This window comes from Barbus barbus, assembly GCF_936440315.1.
Source record: "Barbus barbus genome assembly, chromosome: 8".
NCBI classification, from domain to species: domain Eukaryota; kingdom Metazoa; phylum Chordata; class Actinopteri; order Cypriniformes; family Cyprinidae; genus Barbus; species Barbus barbus.
In genome coordinates, this window is record NC_136736.1 from 10,118,929 (window position 1) to 10,138,286 (window position 19,358).

The following is a 19,358-nucleotide window of genomic DNA, read 5'->3' on the forward strand; positions in this document are numbered from 1 at the left end:
ATCAGTTGTACACTTGTTTTTGCGGTGCATTGTGGGATTGAATGAGTGCACTCGAGAACATCCACTATGGTTTCGAACACCACTTAAAATGGCTGTCCCCTCAAATAGTGCACTATTTGAGGGTATAGGGGGCGATTTCGATACAGCCTGAGTATTGTTAGCATTATCGCTGTCTTCGCGCAGCTATACTACGAAGCCTTTTCGTTAGTCATTGTTTATTTTCCAAGTCCTAGTCTTGGTCTAGTTTTGCCTTGCCTGTCTTCCGGTCCTTTGATTCTCGCCTGTGTATATTGGATTGCCCATTTGCCTGACACTATCTTACATTTAGTCATTTGGCAGACACTTTTATCCAAAGCGACTTACAATTGGGATCTTGGATACTGTTTGCCCCAGTCTGGACTATTGCTCGTGTTTGCAGATTTGCTTTTGTCAGCCCTCTGAATTTTGTTCTCCGATCGATGACCCACGCCTGACCAAGGAATACTCTTTGTCTTGCGTCATTCATGTCTTATTGCTGTTTATTGAACCATGCATGTTTGTGACCACGCCTTTGAATAAATCTCTACACATGGATCCGCACGCTTCCTGTGTTCTGATCACGAATGGTTTGCGCAAACATAAACGCATTTAGGTAGATAGCAGGGCGCTTTCCCTTCAAAAACAAAAGTAATCCTCTGCATGATCAGCGGCTCAGATGTCGGGAGTAAATGATGACTGCTATTTTCATTATTACATCCAACAACAGAACACCTAATTTGCTTAGGAGACATTCTTGTCTACATTATGTTCCGGCGTCTAAACAATGGTGGACTGTACAGCTCAGGGCGGGTCAATGCTAAAACGCCAGTGTTCGTCTACATGGGAACGGCCTTGGTCTGTGTGACAGTCACTCTGCCAAGAATCTGTGAATGGCTTGATCTGAGAAAGTGCTTATTTGTGGAGATTTTTTTTTAAAAAGCGCTCTAGGTGGATTTTTATCATTATAGGGTGGTGGTGTACACACACTGCCAACACACATGTAAGTTCAAACCGTGAAAAGTCCCCTTTAATAATGTTAGTGATAAATCAAAGATCACAAGCATACATGCAATTTTATTCATTTAATCCTCCCAAATTGTCTGAAAACTTATAATTTATAATCACCCACGTGGAGTTCAGTGCAGTCCCTAAAGTAGAAGCTGAATGAGAGTGGAGGCTATTTTAAAAAGTGTAAAGACCATCAACTCTACCATGCGAGTCCACCGGGCAGGGACCGCTTCTATCCGCTAGCAAGGGATAGAAGTATCGCTTTTTATTTGAGTTTTTTTCATTTATATGTTTATTATTGAAATGTTGTTATATGCATGTCAATTTTATTTAATTTCTTTATTTTCTTAAATATGTGGGTATATAGTATTTATAGAGTTGTAACTTTTAGTTTTAGTTACTTTTTCTTATTTGTAAGTCGCTTTGGACAAAAGCGTCTGCTAAAAGACAAAAGTAAAAAGTAAAGAGTGTAAAGACCATCAACTCTACCGTGCGACTTCACCAAGGGATAGAAGTATCGCTTTTTATTTTCGTTTTTTAATTTATATGTTTATTATTGAAATGTTGTTATATGCATGTGTCAATTTTATTTAATTTCTTTATTTTCTTACATATGTGGGTATATAGTATTTATAGAGTTGTAACTTTTAGTTTTAGTTACTTTTTCTTATTTGTAAGTCGCTTTGGACAAAAGCGTCTGCTAAATGACTAAAGTAAGTAAAGTAGTAAGTAAAAAGTAAAACCAATACATGCGCTTACACAATGCAGAATCCACTCGTGTGAACTTTGTCTTTAATAAACATTCAAAAAGATCAAGAACATAATACTACACTATAGAATCACAACTTAGCCACAAAAACTAGTCCCAAACAAACCTGTTCACAACATAAAGTGAAAGTCAGTTTCAATAAACCTTAACCTAGATCCTTTAATATTTACAAAGGGGTTTGCAATCAAAGGTTTTAAAATACAGTGCTACTTGCTGTGCTAAATGTTATTTAGAAACATTCAAAATGGCAAATGAAAAACCAGAAGAAAGTAAGACACATGGAAAGTGAGTAACAAACTTTCCCAGAACCCATTTCAGTATTTTAATAATATTGGTGATAGATCAAGAATCACAGTCGTACACAATTTTATTTATTGAATCCTCCCAAACATAGTTTATAATCACTCATGTAACAGGAGCTCACCCAGACAGCATGGTAACATTGGTTCAATGTTGAGTTTTGATCCAAACCATCATTTTGGTTGACATCAAAATTTCAATGTTTAAAGTGTGTTGGATCAGCATTGAAATTTTGATGAAAGGGAACAGCACACATGGGTGAAGACAGTGACATTGAACTAACAGTGAGTCTTAGTTTATGAGCACAAGATCTTGCAGGCATGTATCTGTGCAAAACACTACTGGGTGTTTCCCAATCAGTGGGGCGTTTCAGTTCATAATGGGCACTTTCAATGGTGTTACCTTATTTGCTCTAATACACTGGGGGTTTGGTTTAGGGGTGGGCCCTCATGATTTTAGCAAGTCTTTTGAAAAATGGTTGAAAAACACCAATGGTAGTTTGAAAATTGGCACTAATTGGTATACGCCCATTTTGGTTTTGCATGTGGGCTTCTCAGTAGTTAATTGATGCTTCCTTATTGAGAGAAAACACGAGGTGCGTCCTATATGGAAGTCTTGACATGCATGACCTCTCTGAGTTTCAAACAATGGTGCATATAATTAATTTCTGTTTTTAGCATGCTTTTTACTTGCATTTTATTTATTGTTACTAAATCTACTAACATACATTAATTTTCAAAGTAAGTAAAAAGTGTTGAAATAAATTGCACAGATAGCATGGGGACATTGATACAATGTGGTGTTTTCATCCAAAACATGTTGAATCATCATTGATATTTTGATGAAAGGCAAGAGCCAAAATGGAAGTGGGTGATGAAAAATTATCTATAGCCTTGATTGATAAAATTCTACAATATTTAGCTGATCTCTAGGATCCCATGAGCATGAATATTAAACTTGACATAGCCTATGTTTCTGTTACTCTGCAATTACGTCAAGGCATTCAGTAGGAGGGGTTAAGGCTGATGAGGATGGATAATTAAAGAAATAAGAAGCACACCCTTAATTATGCTGACATTGATCATACATTGAGTTGTAGTCCACAGCATAACTGCTTGTCACAAGATTGGATTGTATCCCATCTCCTGCTAGCAGATTTATTAGGTAAACATTCACATTCCTGAAAGAGTATCAAACGTAACAGTTCTAAAAGGTACAACTCAAAATCAAAGATGTTTTCATGTGATATTCAAAGAGATTAATTGTTTAGCATTAGGTAAATCTGCAGCTTTAATGAAACAGCTTTATAATTAAGCTGTTCCCACAAGCTATATTCAGAACAAACATTTCACTTGCTACAATAAGTAGGTCATTGGTAAATTAGGTGCCATATAATTTACAAACTATCAACATACTGAAGTCTTGTGTATTATAGCTCTTCCATTTGCAAATGTTCATAGCACTAAATGTAAAATATATTGAAACAGTAATAGATTTTAGATTATTTTAAATCAGTGATACTAAAATCATGTTCTAACTGTCTGTATTCATAAATAGTTAAAAGTAAATGTTATATTTTCAATATATTTTTATGTGACTTTATGTATGTATGAGAACTTATTTTACTTTTTTAGAGAATCCAAAAGAAAAGAGGCACAGTCTGACATAGTGAGCCAGATTTTATCAAATTGAACGGTTGCACCACGGTTGCAATAATGACTTCACGGTGGTCAAAGAGGCGTAAATTGAAATCAATGATTAAGTCCACAGAGTCAGAAATACTACAACAATTCAATGAAACCAGTGCACAGAATTCTGTGTCAGAAGAAAATAATGTTGAAGCAGTAAAAGATTATGTTGAAAACCCTAAAGTTGTTATAGACTCAGCTGGTTCAGATTGTAATGACTCAGTCACAGATGAGTTCCCTGGTGGGGTGTCTGATGAGGTTCTGTGGCATCCAACCAATATACACAATGTTAATAATGACACAGTCAACTTATCAGACGTTGACTCTGATACTGAGTCAGAAGCTCCAACGAGTGAGTTTCTTTTAAGGAGTTTGCGATATTGGGCCTCAACCTTCTCAGTCTCACTTGCTGCACTCAGTGCACTTTTAAGTATTTTGAGAATGTTTCATCCAGAATTGCCCACAGATGCCAGGACAATTCTTAAGACCCAAACCCATGTATCTACCACAAAGATGGAAGGTGGGGAGTATTATCATTTTGGCTTGGCAAAGGGGATATTGTCGTGTTTGAAAAGCTTAATTCTGCCTGAACAATTGAAAATAGTTAAAGTACAGTTCAATTTAGATGGCCTTCCACTTTTCAAAAGCTGTACACTTCAGTTCTGGCCAATTCTTGCCATTGTCAACTGTGACTATACTAAACATCCCTTCCTCGTTGGCCTTTACTGTGGTATGAAAAAGCCCAAGTGCATATTTGAGTTCTTAAAGCCATTTATTGATGATTTAGCTGATGTTCTTATGGGTGGTATTGTTTACAATGGTCAAAACATATTGGTAGAAGTAAGCTCTTTTGTGTGTGATGCCCCTGCCAGAGCCTTTGTTAAAAATATAAAATCTCACAATGGCTACTCAGGCTGTGACAAATGTGTTCAAGTGGGTAAGTGGCAAAATAAAATGACATACCCAGAAACTGATGCAAAGTTGAGGACGGATTCTGATTTTAATGATATGATTGATGAAGACCACCACTTGAACCAAAAACTTTCTCCTTTAGCTGGCTTGGTAAAAATGGTTACCATGTTTCCATTAGATTATATGCACTTGTGTTGTCTAGGCGTCACTAGGAAACTTTTGAACTTATGGATCAGAGGTAAAGCACATACTACTAGGTTGTCCACTCAAACTGTAGCTGACATTTCTGAAAAGTTAAAGCTGCTGAGTTCCTACACGCCGGTTGAGTTTAGTCGAAAACCAAGAGTCAGAAATTGACCGCTGGAAAGCTACTGAGCTGCGCTCTTTTATGTTGTACACAGGCCCTGTTGTGCTTCAGAATAGCATTCAAATGCCGATGTATGAGAATTTTATGCTGTTTTCTGTTGCAATGCATTTTCTTTTATCCTCTGGAACCCCAGAGGCGATGATTGATTGTGCTCATGAATTGCTTGTCTCATTTGTATGCCACTTTGGACAACTGTATGGTAAACATGAAATAGTCTACAATATACACCAGCTCATTCATCTGGCTGAAGAGTATCGTCTCTTTGGACCTTTGGATAATGTGTCAGCATTTCCTTTTGAGAATTATTTAGGACAAATAAAACGTCTTTTGCGCAAGCCTCACTTACCCTTACAGCAAGTTGTGAAAAGGTTATCTGAGATGCCAAGTCCAGATTCACCAAAGCCTCACGAGTGCAACTTAAGTCAGACACATTTTGACGGTCCAGTGCTCCATAGCCTAAGTCTTGGCAAACAGTTCAGAAAAGCTGTCACTGAAAAGTACACTCTGTCAATAGTGCAAGGAGATAATTGTGTACAAATAGTTGACCACATTGCTATTTTAAGAAATATCATTAAGGTAGATGGAGTAGGGATTTTTGTCCTGTTTCAAAAGTTTCACAATCAAGAGTCATTCTTCTCCTACCCATTTGAGTCAACCAGCATAGGTTGTTATAAAGTTTGGGAGTTGCATGACAATCTTGATATGGCCAGGCTCCAAGATATTAAGCTGAAATATTTCCTCTGTCCTGACAAGAATGTTTTCATTGCCATGCCACTCATCCATATGACATAATTAATTGTTTGTAGATTAAAACATGATTTTGCTGTTGTAAGAAAAGCTTGTACTTAACATAATTAGTTCCTGCTTTTCCACCTCCAAGGAAAAGTTTACATTACTAATCTTGTATTGTAGGGGAGTTATTTTGTTTTAAAAAATGAAGCAGTGGTGCATCGTTCAATTTCAAAATGGTGGCACAGAAATTGTGCCACACAGCTGGCTGATTGGAAATAAGCTTCTTTGGCCACCATATCCACCCAAAGACACAGCCAAGATACGGGCTGCAGTGAAAAAATATGAGCTGCCTACTGAGGAATGGTTGTCCTATGAACCTGTTAAGGGTAAGTGTATAAATTAATATGAGTTGGAATTTGAATTATTGTGTACTTTATTACACTCACAACATATAACTTGCAGCCACATATGAAGAAGCTGAGAAGGGTTTGAAAAGATATCTACAGGAGAACTGCGACACAAGTGACATTCAGTCTGAAGTAGAAACTGAGAAGTTTAAAAAAAGAAAATCCAGGTAACACAATTAATGAATGGCAAGGGGAAAGAATAATCATAACATGAAATTCCTAGATGTATCTGAAGTTTTATTTCTCTATTAGACACAATCCCATTTACAACACAACATCTGATACAGAAGAGGAAGTTAAAAAAAGAAAGCTCTGCCCAGCTCCTAGACTTCTATTTCCAGGTATAACAGTGATGTTATGTAACTAAGACTGAGTGGCACAATATATGCAATTGTTCCATTTACGTGGACATCCCAAAATGTAATTTTGCTAACATGTCAAATCTGTTTCACTGCAGTCTCCAATAAAATGCAGGCTCCTGTTCAATCAGCTTCCAGAGTCCAGACCTTTGTCCAGCCCTCTATTCAAATTCTGCCTAACCATCCCTCCGAGTCCTCTGACCAGATGTGCAGCAGTTCTCCATACTTGACTGAGTCAAGTGACTCATCAGCCCTGCCTGCCATGTACCCCTGCCAGGAACCATCTTCCAAGGATCATGAGGGTATCAATTCCAGAAGTGCTTTGGCAGTTTTGCAATGAGACCAATATTTGCTTTGATTTTAATGTCCAGCATCCTAATTTCAGGCAGTTTACACCAATATACAATACTTTTATTATCGTTAATTTATCCTAAAATATAATTTGTTTGCTAATGTGCGAGTCTGTTCACTAGCAATAGTCTTTCTTGTTGCAGATGCAAGGGATTCTGCAAGACAGTTAATGAAAGGCAAGTGCAGAGAAGTTTTCCTACTTTCATTATACAGTATACATGTTAAATATGTTTTGACCTGTAATGTTTTTTATTCTCCACAAGATGTTGCTTTACAAAAGTTGATCGGAACTGTAACTGAACTTGTAAAAGAAGTCAAGGAACTGCGTGAGGAATGTCAGGAATTCTTCAGACAGTCCTTACCCTCAAAGAAACTTCCCTCTGCACAATAGTGATGAGCTTGAGAGTGCAGAGGCGATATTAGCATCCAGTGAAGCAAGGACAATAATGGTTTGTGGTTCTATGTAGACCATTTTGTTGTTAACCCAATGTTTTTTTTTTTTTTTTTTACATTTTACATGTTCTCTCTGCTTTGTGTTCACCTTTTGTATGGCAGGTAAAACACTTCAGCATAATTGGAGGAACCTCATTGGAAGTTAGGGTCCGTCGCATGCTTTCTTGTGCACTGACCAATGAGCTGGCATCATCACTAAATTGGGCTGGGAAGATGGTTAAAAAGCAGTCAAGGCAAAAGAGGGCATTCAAGGAAACGTTCTTGAATATGTGTATATTTGGTGAGTTATTACTATCAATGATTTTAATTGTCGTTCTGCCTTTTGTGTTCCCAGAAATTGACCTTACTTCATACAATATTTCCCTGTTCCAGTTCCTCCATTGATGTACTCAATTGCATACATTTCATATCCTGTTGTTTTTCTTTTGTTAGATGCTATGACTTTGCAGATGGGTGTGGGAAAGGTTTCCCAGTATGAATATAGTCAGGCAGTCCAGAAATGGCTCCGATATGCACCGTACCGTGTGGGCGGAACTGCACTTCAAGCAAGTACAACTGTTCCGTCGGTGCCTCCAGATACAAATTAATTTTTTTTGTTCATTGGTTTATTTGTTTTTTGGTTTACTTTTGAGTCTGTATGATGTTTTTTTTTTTTTTTTTTTTGACATGGAATTGAGTGCTTTGAGTTGAATGAATGAATGAATTAAAAGGACAAAGACTGGAAAATAAAGAAGAATGTGATTGAAACAGTGTTTTTAATTTTTTTTTAATATAGTTGGTTGAATATTGATTCAATGTTATGAGCATGTTTTTGTCTTCAATATTAATAATGTTTCGAATGTGGGTGCAAAAGTGACGTTGAAACAACATCACTTTGTAATGTTGAAGCAATATTAACACCATTGATTTGTGGTTGAAATCTGAACATTATTTCAATATTAACTGAGGGTGCAAAAGTGACGTTGAAACAACATCACTTTGTAACGTTGAAGCAATATTAACACCATTGATTTGTGGTTGAAATCTGAACATTATTTCAATATTAACGGAGGGTGCAAAAGTGACGTTGAAACAACATCACTTTGTAACGTTGAAGCAATATTAACACCATTGATTTGTGGTTGAAATCTGAACATTATTTCAATATTAACTGAGGGTGCAAGAGTGATGTTAAAGCAACATCACTTTCTAACGTTATTTCAATGTAATCAGCGTTGACACATCAACACTGACTCAGCATTGTTTCAATGGTTACATGCTATCTGGGCAGTGAAGCCTCTGAGCCAAGTAACTCAATAGCTTTCACTTTCAAATTGAATGAGAGTGGAAGCTGCTGTAAAAAGCTAAATCAATACAAGAGCTTACACAGTGCTGATGGCCCTTATGTGAACTTTGTCTTTAATAAACATTCAAAAAGATCAAGAGTATATACTACAATATGAAATCACAAACTAGCCCCAAACACACCTGTTCACATACGACAGAAATTTAAAGTTACATTTCAATAGTAAACCTTAACCTTTATTCTTTAACAAAATCTTTTACTTAGGACAGTTCAAGACAAGTAAAGATTTTAAAATACAGTTGTTGTGCTAAATTTTATTTAGAAGCACACAACATGACAAATGAAAAACCAGAAGTAAGACACATGGAAAGTGAGTAACATCCACTGAAAATAGCATTTGTGTCGCAGTGTGACATAATTCAGATCAGTGGATCCCGGAGCTTCTGCCTCAATAGTGAGTGTAACATCCGTCCCTGACTCTGTGTCTGAGGGTGTGATCATTGTGACGCTTCCTTGAGCACTTCCCCCTGTTCTCAGGGTCAGAGAGCTGGGGAAAGACACGTTGAAGCCCTGGTCAGTCCGAGCTCTGATAGTGTAGTTGCTGCCTGTAGCATTAGAGGCCACTGTAAAGTTGAGACTCAATGGGACTCCAGGCTGTGTAATGTTCTGTGACTGGGCCTGTGGAGCAATAATTATGGTAAATATATTTAATATATTTGTCACATACAGTGATGAGTTTTTAAAACTCTCTTTTTGTTCCAAAACTGTTATGTAAAATTAAATGTATTTTGTTTAATAATTGTAAATGACAGTTATTTGTGTTTGTGTAACCAACATTTTGCCATTGATATTACTTACCGTGACTTTTATTCTAGATCCTTTATGTTGGGTGGGTGACTGCCTCTGGAATCGACTAGCCGACGACGAGTCATTCAACAGCCCTTTCAGCTGCACCATAAACGCCCACCCTGGGATTCTGTCTATGCTGACCAGGAAGTCTGTCGCACCGACAGATTTGATAGATCCACTGACAACATCAGATCCTGAAGCTTCAACTAGAAGCACATCAGTCACTGCGACTGAATCTCCTTCAGTCACAGACACATAGGAAGTAGCAATCCGACCTGATCAGCAAACAGAAAACAGTTATTTGAAATATTGTATCATTGTTTGGGGGTGAAGTATGTATGTGACAAACAAAATAATTAGGGTGCTGTCACAGTCACATAATTTCTAGGCAAAAAACATCCATTGTCAATAGTGTCAAGATGACAACTCACACTTAAGTTACTTTAAAACCAAGCAGTATTTTTACTTTTACTTTTTAGTATTTTACTCCCATTTTTATGTATAAATAAAAACTTTACCAATAACTTTAAGACTGTAGGGGCTTGTAGAGTCAATGCTGATCTTCCATTCCCCTGTCTGGTTGACATAATTGAGTTTTCCTCTCTTTAGATTCCCTACAGTCAGGATGCTGCCCAGAGGACTATCTGCCACTGAACCTGACTGAGGCACACCTGAAAGTGTGGGCATCCATTAAATCAGATGTTATCAGCACAATAATTATTTCATAATCATAATTGTAGAGCCCAAACATTCTATGGAGCCTTAAATGTATATACACCACTCGGAAAATAAATTAATATTCTGGCATCATTTACTCAGTCTCATGCCATCACAGATGTATGACAGTTGGCCAGAAGCAATGGTTTATAGTTAAAAAAAAACAATTCCCACCTACACCTAATGTTTAGCTTCAGAAGTCATTGATTCATCTACTGTGGTCGTATGGATTACCATTGTGTTCGCTTTGTGTGGTTTTTGCATTATATTAACCAAGAGAGATGGATTTTTTTTTTTTTTTTTAATGTCTGTGTTTATCTGAAGAAACTCAGGGACTTACATCTGGGACTGCATGAGGGTGAGTAATTGAGAGAATTTTCATTCATGGGTGGAGTATCATTTTAAACATTATGAAACTAATTAAGCACATGCTGTATAGTATTGTAGTTTAGCATTCTGTTCATAAATACGTTGTCGTACCCTCCATACAGCCCCAAGACTGGAGCGGGCAGACAAATATTTCCCCTTTTTGATGCTGACTTTCACAGCAGCTATACCCTGTGTGATGAGGTCACGTCCATTTTTGAAATCTTCATTATCAAAATGATGAGCAGTACTGAACTGATTTCTATCCACAGCTACATTGCTAAGGGAAGTCTGAACAACAGCCAGATTGAAAGTGGATAGTTTTAATAAGGAGGAATATGAATCTGAGCAGGCTCTCTGGACAGTAGTTGCAGTCAGTTTGTTGTTGATCTGGGGTGAAGTAGAGGGAGGAAAAAATAAGCATTGAGCCAGTAACCCCCCCCCCCCCCCCAAAAAAGCATGAAGCATGCTACAGGTCTCAAAAAAGTTGGCACGGGGGCAACAAAGGGCTGAAAAGGCAAGAAATTTGGAAAAGATTTAGCTGGGAGAACATCTAGCAACTAATTAAGTTAATTAACATCAGGTCTGTAACATGATTAGCTATAAAATGGATGTCTTAGTGAAGCAGAGTCTCTCAAAAGTAAAGATAGGCAGAGGCTCTCCAATCTGTGAAAGAGTGCGTAAAAAGATTGTGGAATAATTTAAAAACAACGTTCCTCATCATCAAATTGCAAAGGCTTTGCAAATCTCATTATCTACAGTGCATAACATCATCAAAAGATTCAGAGAAACTGGAGAAATCTCTGTGCGTAAGGGACAAGGCCGACACTGCGGGCCCTTTTTCGGGCCCTCAGACGACACTGCATCACTCATTGGCATGATTCTGTCGTTGACATTACTAAATGGGCTCAGGAATACTTCCAGAAACCACTGTCGGTAAACACAATCTGCCTTGCCATCTGCAGATGCCAACTAAAGCTCTATCATGCAAAAAGGAAGCCATATGTGAACATGGTCCAGAAGCTCTGTCGTGTCCTGTGGGCCAAGGCTCATTTAAAATGGACTGCTTCAAAGTGGAAAAGTGTTCTATGGTCAGACGAGTCCAACTTTGACATTGCTGGAAGTTACGGACGCCGTGTCCTCTGGGATAAAGAGGAGGGAGACCTCCCAGTGTGTTATCAGCATTCAGTTCAAAAGCCAGCATCTCTGATGGTATGGGGGTGCATAAGTGCATTCGGTATGGGCAGCTTGCATGTTTTGGAAGGCACTATGAATGCTGAAAGGTATATAAAGGTTTTAGAGCAACATATGGTCCCCTCCAGACGACGTCTATTTCAGGGAAGGCCTTGTGTATTTCAGCAGGACAATGCAAAACCACATACTGCAGCTATTACAACAGTACGGCTTCATAGTAGAAGAGTCCGGGTGCTGAATTCAACTGTAGGTAAGCCCCTCCCCTCGAATGCAGACTAGCCAATGGCAGTCGAGTATGAGTTACATGGGGAGCGGAACTCGGACATGTCTAGGTTTCAGTACCATATAGAAACATTGGAAGATCCGAAGCTCACATCGATTTTATGGGTTTTTTACTTAAAAAATGGAAAAACAATGTGCCTGGGGTACTTGTAACACTGATTCCAGGTATCCTGAGAGTGTGGGCAACATAATTTATTTTATTACATTTCCTGAATCCAAAGAAAACAGAGCAAAATGTCCCCAAGTATTCAATCCCCATTTTCTGGTTGTCATACACTCATTAAGTTACAATTTCCATCTGCTCAAGCAGAACTTTAATGTTATCTTATGCTTTAGCAAGGTATCTCTGGCTAAAACTAGCTAACGTTAAAGTTAGTGAGTCCATGCTAATGTACAAACCTAAATAGCAGACTATCCTCACGTCTTCTACAGTGTAGGTCAAAAACAAAGGTCTACATTTCAGTGCCTCTCCATATTAAACTGGTTAAATGTACATTAATTTAATCGTACCCTGAGATACTTGAACAGTGTTGATCCTGCATGTTGTCATCCGTGATCGTGACGACCGTAATATGAGACTTCTCCAGCTAGCATTGTGAACTGTAAACCCTCGCTTCGAGTTACCCACCGTATTTATTTTTAAATATTTTATAAATGGTATGTTTAATTCCCATTTGGTGGCCTTCTGTGTCCAAAATTGTGGAAAAACATCGTGGGACAAGGTTTTCACACTACAGCTGTCATTGTAAAACAGTGAGCAACTCCGTTTTTTTTTTCCGAGGGAGCAACAGTAACTACGGGGGCAGGGCTTAACGATAGGTCAGTTGGCCTGCCTGCAGTCCAGATCTTTCACCTATAGAGAACATTTGGCTCATCATTAAACGAAAAATACGTCAAAGGCGACCACGAACTCTTCAGCAGCTGGAAACCTATATCAGGCAAGAATGGGACCAAATTCCAACACCAAAACTCCAGAAACTCATAACCTCAATGCCCAGACGTCTTCAAACTGTTTTGAAAAGAAGAGGAAATGCTACACCATGGTAAACATGCCCCCGTCCAAGGTATTTTGAGACCTGTAGCAGGCATCAAATTTGAAATGAGCTCATTTTGTGCATAAAATTGTAAAATTTCTGTTTGACCATTTGTTATGTTATCTATGTTCTATAGTGAATAAAATTGTCTCATGTGATTCGAAATTCTTTTAGTTTTCATTTTATTCAAATTTAAAAAACATCCCAACATTTCAGGAATTCGGGTTGTAATTGATTAAATATAAATAATTTTATTTCTATTTCATTTTAAGTGGAAAAAATGTGCATGGTCCTTTTGCCCTTGCAGGTAGATGGCAAATTACACCATATATATTTCCTTTTGAATGGTCTCTCCCGTTGTGTGAAACACTTTATGGGGTAAACTCTTGTTTACTCCGCTACTGAAGCCTGGTTTGTTCATGTTTGTGTAGCTGCACCAACCAATGGCACTCTAAACCACCAGATGGGGAGGAGCCGGCTCAGAATGCCATTTCATCAGAATCTCACTACTGTTGACGATGCTGAAGATAAAGGATACAGCAGACTTCCCCCTCTGGAAGAGATGGTTGCTGCTCACCTGTGCCCTCCATCGGCTCTGGGGCTAAAGTCTAAGTCGCCGCATCTATCTAAGCCCTGCAGAACTACATCGGCCTTAGCAAACAGGGCTAATTCAGCGGCTGGCAAGGTTGGCTCAGTGCTGCATATAATGTGCACTCCAGGTGTTCAAGGCCAAACTTCTCCGATCCATGGACGAGTCCGGCCAGGATTCAGAAGCCTTTTAGGAGCTGCACAAAGCACCTGACTTGGCTCTGCATGCTACCATGGCAATGGAGCAGTCCATGACCACGTCGGTGGTGCTGGAGCACCACCTTTGGCTGAACTTAACTGAGATCAGAGATGCTGAAAAGATCGTCTTCCTCGACTCACCAGTCTCACCTAAGGGACTGTTTCAAAATAGGGACTTCACATCCCCTCAGGGCTTTCCAGAGAATGCTCTGCCTCATGTCGGCTGCCACCTCTGTGATACCTCAACATGCGCCGGTGCTTGGCTCCTGGTCAAACCTGAAGCAACACTTGTACATTAACTACCTCCAAATAATGACAAGTTTTTCTGGCCCTACAAACCTTCCTACCGGCCTTCAGGTGACACCACATCCTGGTTTGCTCAGACAACATAAGGTGGTAGCTTACATCAATCACCAAGGCAGTCTCAGGTCACGCTCCCTTCACAGTTTAGCTCATCACCTCCTGTTATGGGCTCAAGGCAAACTCCTCTCACTAAGAGCAGTTAATGTGTCAGGCAGACTGAACCAAGGGGCAGACATGCTGTCCAGGGACAATATGTCTCTAGGGGAATGGAGATTGCATCCCCAAATGGTTCCAGTGATTTGGTCGGTCTTTGGCAAGGCAGAGGTGGACCTCTTCGCCTCAGAAGACAACTCTCACTGCCCAATCTGTTTTACCAGGCAGCAAGATCCCCTGGACCGCAATTGGCCCAGCGCTCACCTGTATGCCTTCCCCCTGGTTGTCCTGCTGCCTCAAGTCATCAGGCAGTTCAGGGAAGTCAGATGCTCGGCCCTCTTTGTATGCTTTAGAGGTCGTTCTAAAGGGCTGCCTGTCACGAAGCAGAGACTGTCTCCCTGGATAGTGGATGCTATAGCCTAGGCTTATGCCTCAGCAGGCTTTCAGTGCCCTATATATAGTGATTGTGTGTGATTTGTACTATACTATCTGTTGCACAACGAATTGCCCCATTGGGGACAAATAAAGTTTGAACTTGAACTATAAGTGTGAGGGCCCACTACACCAGAGAAATGTCCTTCTCTTGGGTGTGGTACAGCGGGATTTCTATTGGTGAGATTTGTGCGGCCGCCGGATGGTCGTTGCCGTCTACCTTTGCCAGATTCTATAACTTGGACATCCCTGCCCTTCAGGCACGGATCCTGTCCACTAAATTTTACCCAAAATCCCCTTTTATAGGCGGAGAGGGTTATGTTATGTTAAGGGAATGCTCGAGTTACTTGCCTAACCTTGGTTCCCTGAGATAAGGGAACGAGTGATGTATAAGTTTTCGTGTTAGAAAGCTGCATGCGAATCGATGACTGACGCTTCAGTTGAAAGATTCTGATGAAATGGTGTTCTGAGCCGACTTATATAGCAGTCGGCTCCTCCCCTTCTGGCAGGTTAGAGTGCCATTGGTTTGTGCAGCTACACAAATGTGAACAAATCAGGCTTCAGTAGTGGAGTAAACAGAAGTTTACCCCATAAAGTGTTTCATGCAATGCTCGTTCCCTTATCTCAGGAAACTGAGGTTACTCAAGTAACCAGAGCATTTTCTCCTGTTGCCTTTCACATCATAGCTCATTATAATCGGTATATCTTCTAAGGTTGCATGACAATTCAAAGTGATAACGTTGCAGGAATAATCTCAGTTCTAATTAAATAATTTCTGAACATAATGCTTAGTTCTCAAAGTAGTTCACGTTTATAGTCTTTTCTTACAGGTAGCGTAAAGTCTTTCCCCCGGGCAGTGGCTACGTCACGACACACTTCCGCCATCTTGCAGAGGAAAGCTGCCTCAGTGATTTGTTGATGGGTGAGGGATCCATTGGCAGGGAAGATTTTGATTGCTTCGGCCTGAGGGGACTGAAATAGAGCCCCCTGGAGGAGAAATACAGCCACTACAACCAGAGAAACAATGACTATTCAAGACAACTGTAGAAAAAAATATAATGGGAATTAAATAATTTCTTACAAAAGTTATCAATTTTCATAAAATGTACCATATTTTCCTTTTCCTCCCTGTGTCTTTAACAACAACCATGGTGAGTAGAATAATTTCTCAAACCTGCAGAGTTTTGTCATCTGCTGTCATTTGCTTGTTATATGTCTCCTAATCAGCACTAAGCACCTGGATATCTACACATTTAAGTTAGTAGTTAATTTTCTTGTCCAGTTTCCATTCGTTAATTGAATGTACTGCTGCCCAGTGTTGGGGGTAATGCATTAAAAGTAACACTGTTGCGTAATCAGATTACTTTTTTTCAAGTAACTAGTAAAGTAACGCATTACTTTTTAATTTACAAGAAAATATCTGAGTTACGATCGAAAGCTAGCACAGCCACAGCACAATGGCGCCAGTGCGCTCACCACACAGAGGAGAGGGTGATAGAGCCAATCAAGTGGATGGGGATTATTGGGAGGCCATGATTGACAAGGGCCAGTGGAGGAAATTTGGCCAGGACACCGGGGTTACACCCCTACTCTTTACAAGAAGTGCCATGGGATTTTTAGTGACCACAGAGAGTCAGGACCTCGGTTTAATGTCTCATCCGAAAGACGGTGCTCTTTTGACAGTATAGTGTCCCCGTCACTATACTAGGGCATTAGGACCCACACAGACCATCACCTCACTAACACCTCTACCAACAGCAACCTAGTTTTCCCAGGAGGTCTCCCATCCAGGTACTGACCAGGCTCAGCCCTGCTTAGCTTCAGTGGGCAACTGGTCTTGGGCTTCAGGGTGATATGGCTTTGTACCATATGAGCTAGATGTAAAAACTCATGGGTGTGGTCATCAAGGGAATAGTTCCCCTGGATGAGGAGGAGAATTTTATCCGCAGCTAGATATATTTTAGGTCTGTTCAAATCGATGCACTCCCCTGTGCTGAGCGAGAGCGCTTCTCTACTGCCTTCTTGTGCTATCGGACACTTCCTATTTCCCACTTATGAAGTCGTGATTACGAGCACATTGCATTCAAGTGATTTGTTTTCGGAAAGAATAAAATGTAATATTCCATTGTTTGATAAACATTCACCACGCTAGATAGTCTTGATACGAATCTGGAATTTCGGTCAAATACATGCTTATTTCACTGTTTATGTATACAATATGCTTCAAATGCATTATATATATATATATATATATATATATATATAGGCACCAGTTTAACGACAAGACATGACATAGTTTTTGTTAAAAAAAAAAAAAAGAAAGAATAGCATTAATACCAGCAATCGTTGTCCCCTAACATGTTTAAAGTTTATGGCCCACTTAACTCTGGAGTATCAAAATAATCTCAGAGTTGTAAATAATACGACTTCAGAGGCCATTCGTGTCCAATTTCTAATTAGAAAAGTCGTATTTACGATAATTTTGATAGCACGTGAAGGCAGCATAAAGCTTGCTTCGGCCCGGAATGTAAAGTGCAATGTGAGTGCAGGTCAGCGGGGGAGTGGGGAGAGGGCACAATTGCGCTCGGGCTCGGTTTAGCCCCGCATCCCTATGCCCTAATTAATACCTTCAAGGGTTTACCCTCCAGAGTGAGAGCTTTGAAGGGTTGAACGGTTTAGGGGACCAAACAACTGTTTCTTGAAGTGCCCTTCTGTGTCATCATCCCGTGCCCTCACGGAGGCGCTGTCATGATGCAAAGAATCTGCGCAAAGGATCATGGAAGCCCGAAGTGTCCATCAGTTGAACCCTTCGAAATCCATCATTCCGAAGGGCCCTTTGAAGTGGCTAGTTTTGAGCACTTCGGTTTGGAACGACCCTTCAATATGGCGGCCATGATTGTTTTCACTCCGAGGGCGATATATCCCGTTTGTAACGCAACGCAAGACAACCGTGCCTAGTGTAAGTACACCCTAAGATAATGAGCGCTGAACAAGGCAACTAAAGAAACATGAACTCAATACAGAACATTTGAACATACAACTAACGGTCCTAAAAACACAAACAAAACATGACAGATACCAACTGAATCACACTAGTAAGCCTATCTGTTGTTCTTCTGTTACACAAGTTTGAGCGTCCTGGATGATTAAGCACAGAAAAACTTTTGATTTATTCAGCATTCTGATCAGAGATATGCTGGCTCACCTGAAGGGCTGTAGAGGGTAAATCTCCATTGAGATACACTGTCACATTGGACAGAGTTGGATCCAGGACAAAAGAATAGTTTTCTGCCTTGGATGAATTCTCTTTATCTGAAGAAGTCACCTTCAAGAAGCCTAAATCCCCATTCACAACTGAGACCTTGTAACACTAACGAGTCACATGACACTGGGGAGAGAAAATGGCTAATTGGGCCCAATTTGGACATTTTCACTTAGGGGTTTGCTCACTTTTGTGGCCAGTGGTTTAGACATTAATGGCTGTGTGTTTAGTTATTTTGAAGGGACAGCAAATTTACACTGTTATACAAGCTGTAAACTCACTACTTTACATTGTAGCAAAGTGTCATTTCTTCAGTGTTGTCACATGAAAAGATATAATAAAATATTTACAAAAATGTGAGCTGTGTACTCACTTCTGTGAGATACTTTATATATATATATGTTATATATATAAAAAATGTTCATTTTGTTGAGAATCCTTTTCAGGCAATGACTGCCTTAAGTCTGGAACTCATGAACATCTCCAGAGACTGGGTTTCCTCCTTTGTGATGCTTTGCCAGGCCTTTACTGCAGCTGACTTCAGTTGTTGTTGGTTTCAGGGTCTTTCCGCATTTAGTTTTGTCTTCAGCAAGTGAAATGCATGCTCAGTCAGGTTGAGATCAGGAGTTTGACTTGACCATTGCAGAATATTCCACTTTTTTACCTTCAAAAACTCCTGGGTTGCTTTTCCAGTATGTTTTGGGTCGTTGTCCATTTGTACTATGAAGTGCTGCCCAATCAGCTTTGCTCCATTTGACTGAATCTAGGCAGAGAGTATATCCCTACACTTCAGCATTCATCCGGCTGCTTCTGTCACGTCATCACTAAACACCACTAACCCAGTGCCACTGGAAGCCATGCTCATGCCACCACATTGCTCCATGTTTTACAGATGATGTTGTATGATTTGGATCATAAACTGTTCCGAGCCTTCAACTTTTTTCTTCCCGTCATTCTGGTACAGGTTGATCTTAATTTCAGCCATCTGGCTTTTTTAGATGTTTTTTTACATTTACATTTAGCAGATGCTTTCTATCCAAAGCGACTAACAGTGCATTCAGGCTATACATTTTTTTTTATCAGTATGTGTGTTCCCTGGTAATTGAACCCTCGACCTTTTGTGCTACTAACGCAATGCTCTTCCACTGAGCCACAGGAACACTTTTTTCAAATCTGTCTAATGTTTTTTAGTCTAATCTGGCCTTATTTGCACCTTGTGGTGAACCCTCTGCATTTGCTCTCGTGAAGTCTTCTCTTGATTATAGACTCTGACAGTGACATGTCTACCTCCTGGAGAGTGTTTTTCACTTGGCTGGATGTTGTGAAAGGGG

At 39.7% G+C, this 19,358-nt stretch overlaps 1 long non-coding RNA gene across 1 annotated transcript; it reads left to right on the plus strand.

Annotated features, from left to right (window-relative positions):
* The first annotated feature begins 3,797 nt into the window (after positions 1-3,797).
* Positions 3,798-6,856, plus strand: LOC306873416. Its single transcript, XR_013784490.1, has 3 exons — positions 3,798-6,368; positions 6,454-6,542; positions 6,659-6,856. It is a non-coding gene; the product is annotated as an uncharacterized lncRNA (long non-coding RNA).
* The last annotated feature ends 12,502 nt before the right edge of the window (positions 6,857-19,358 follow it).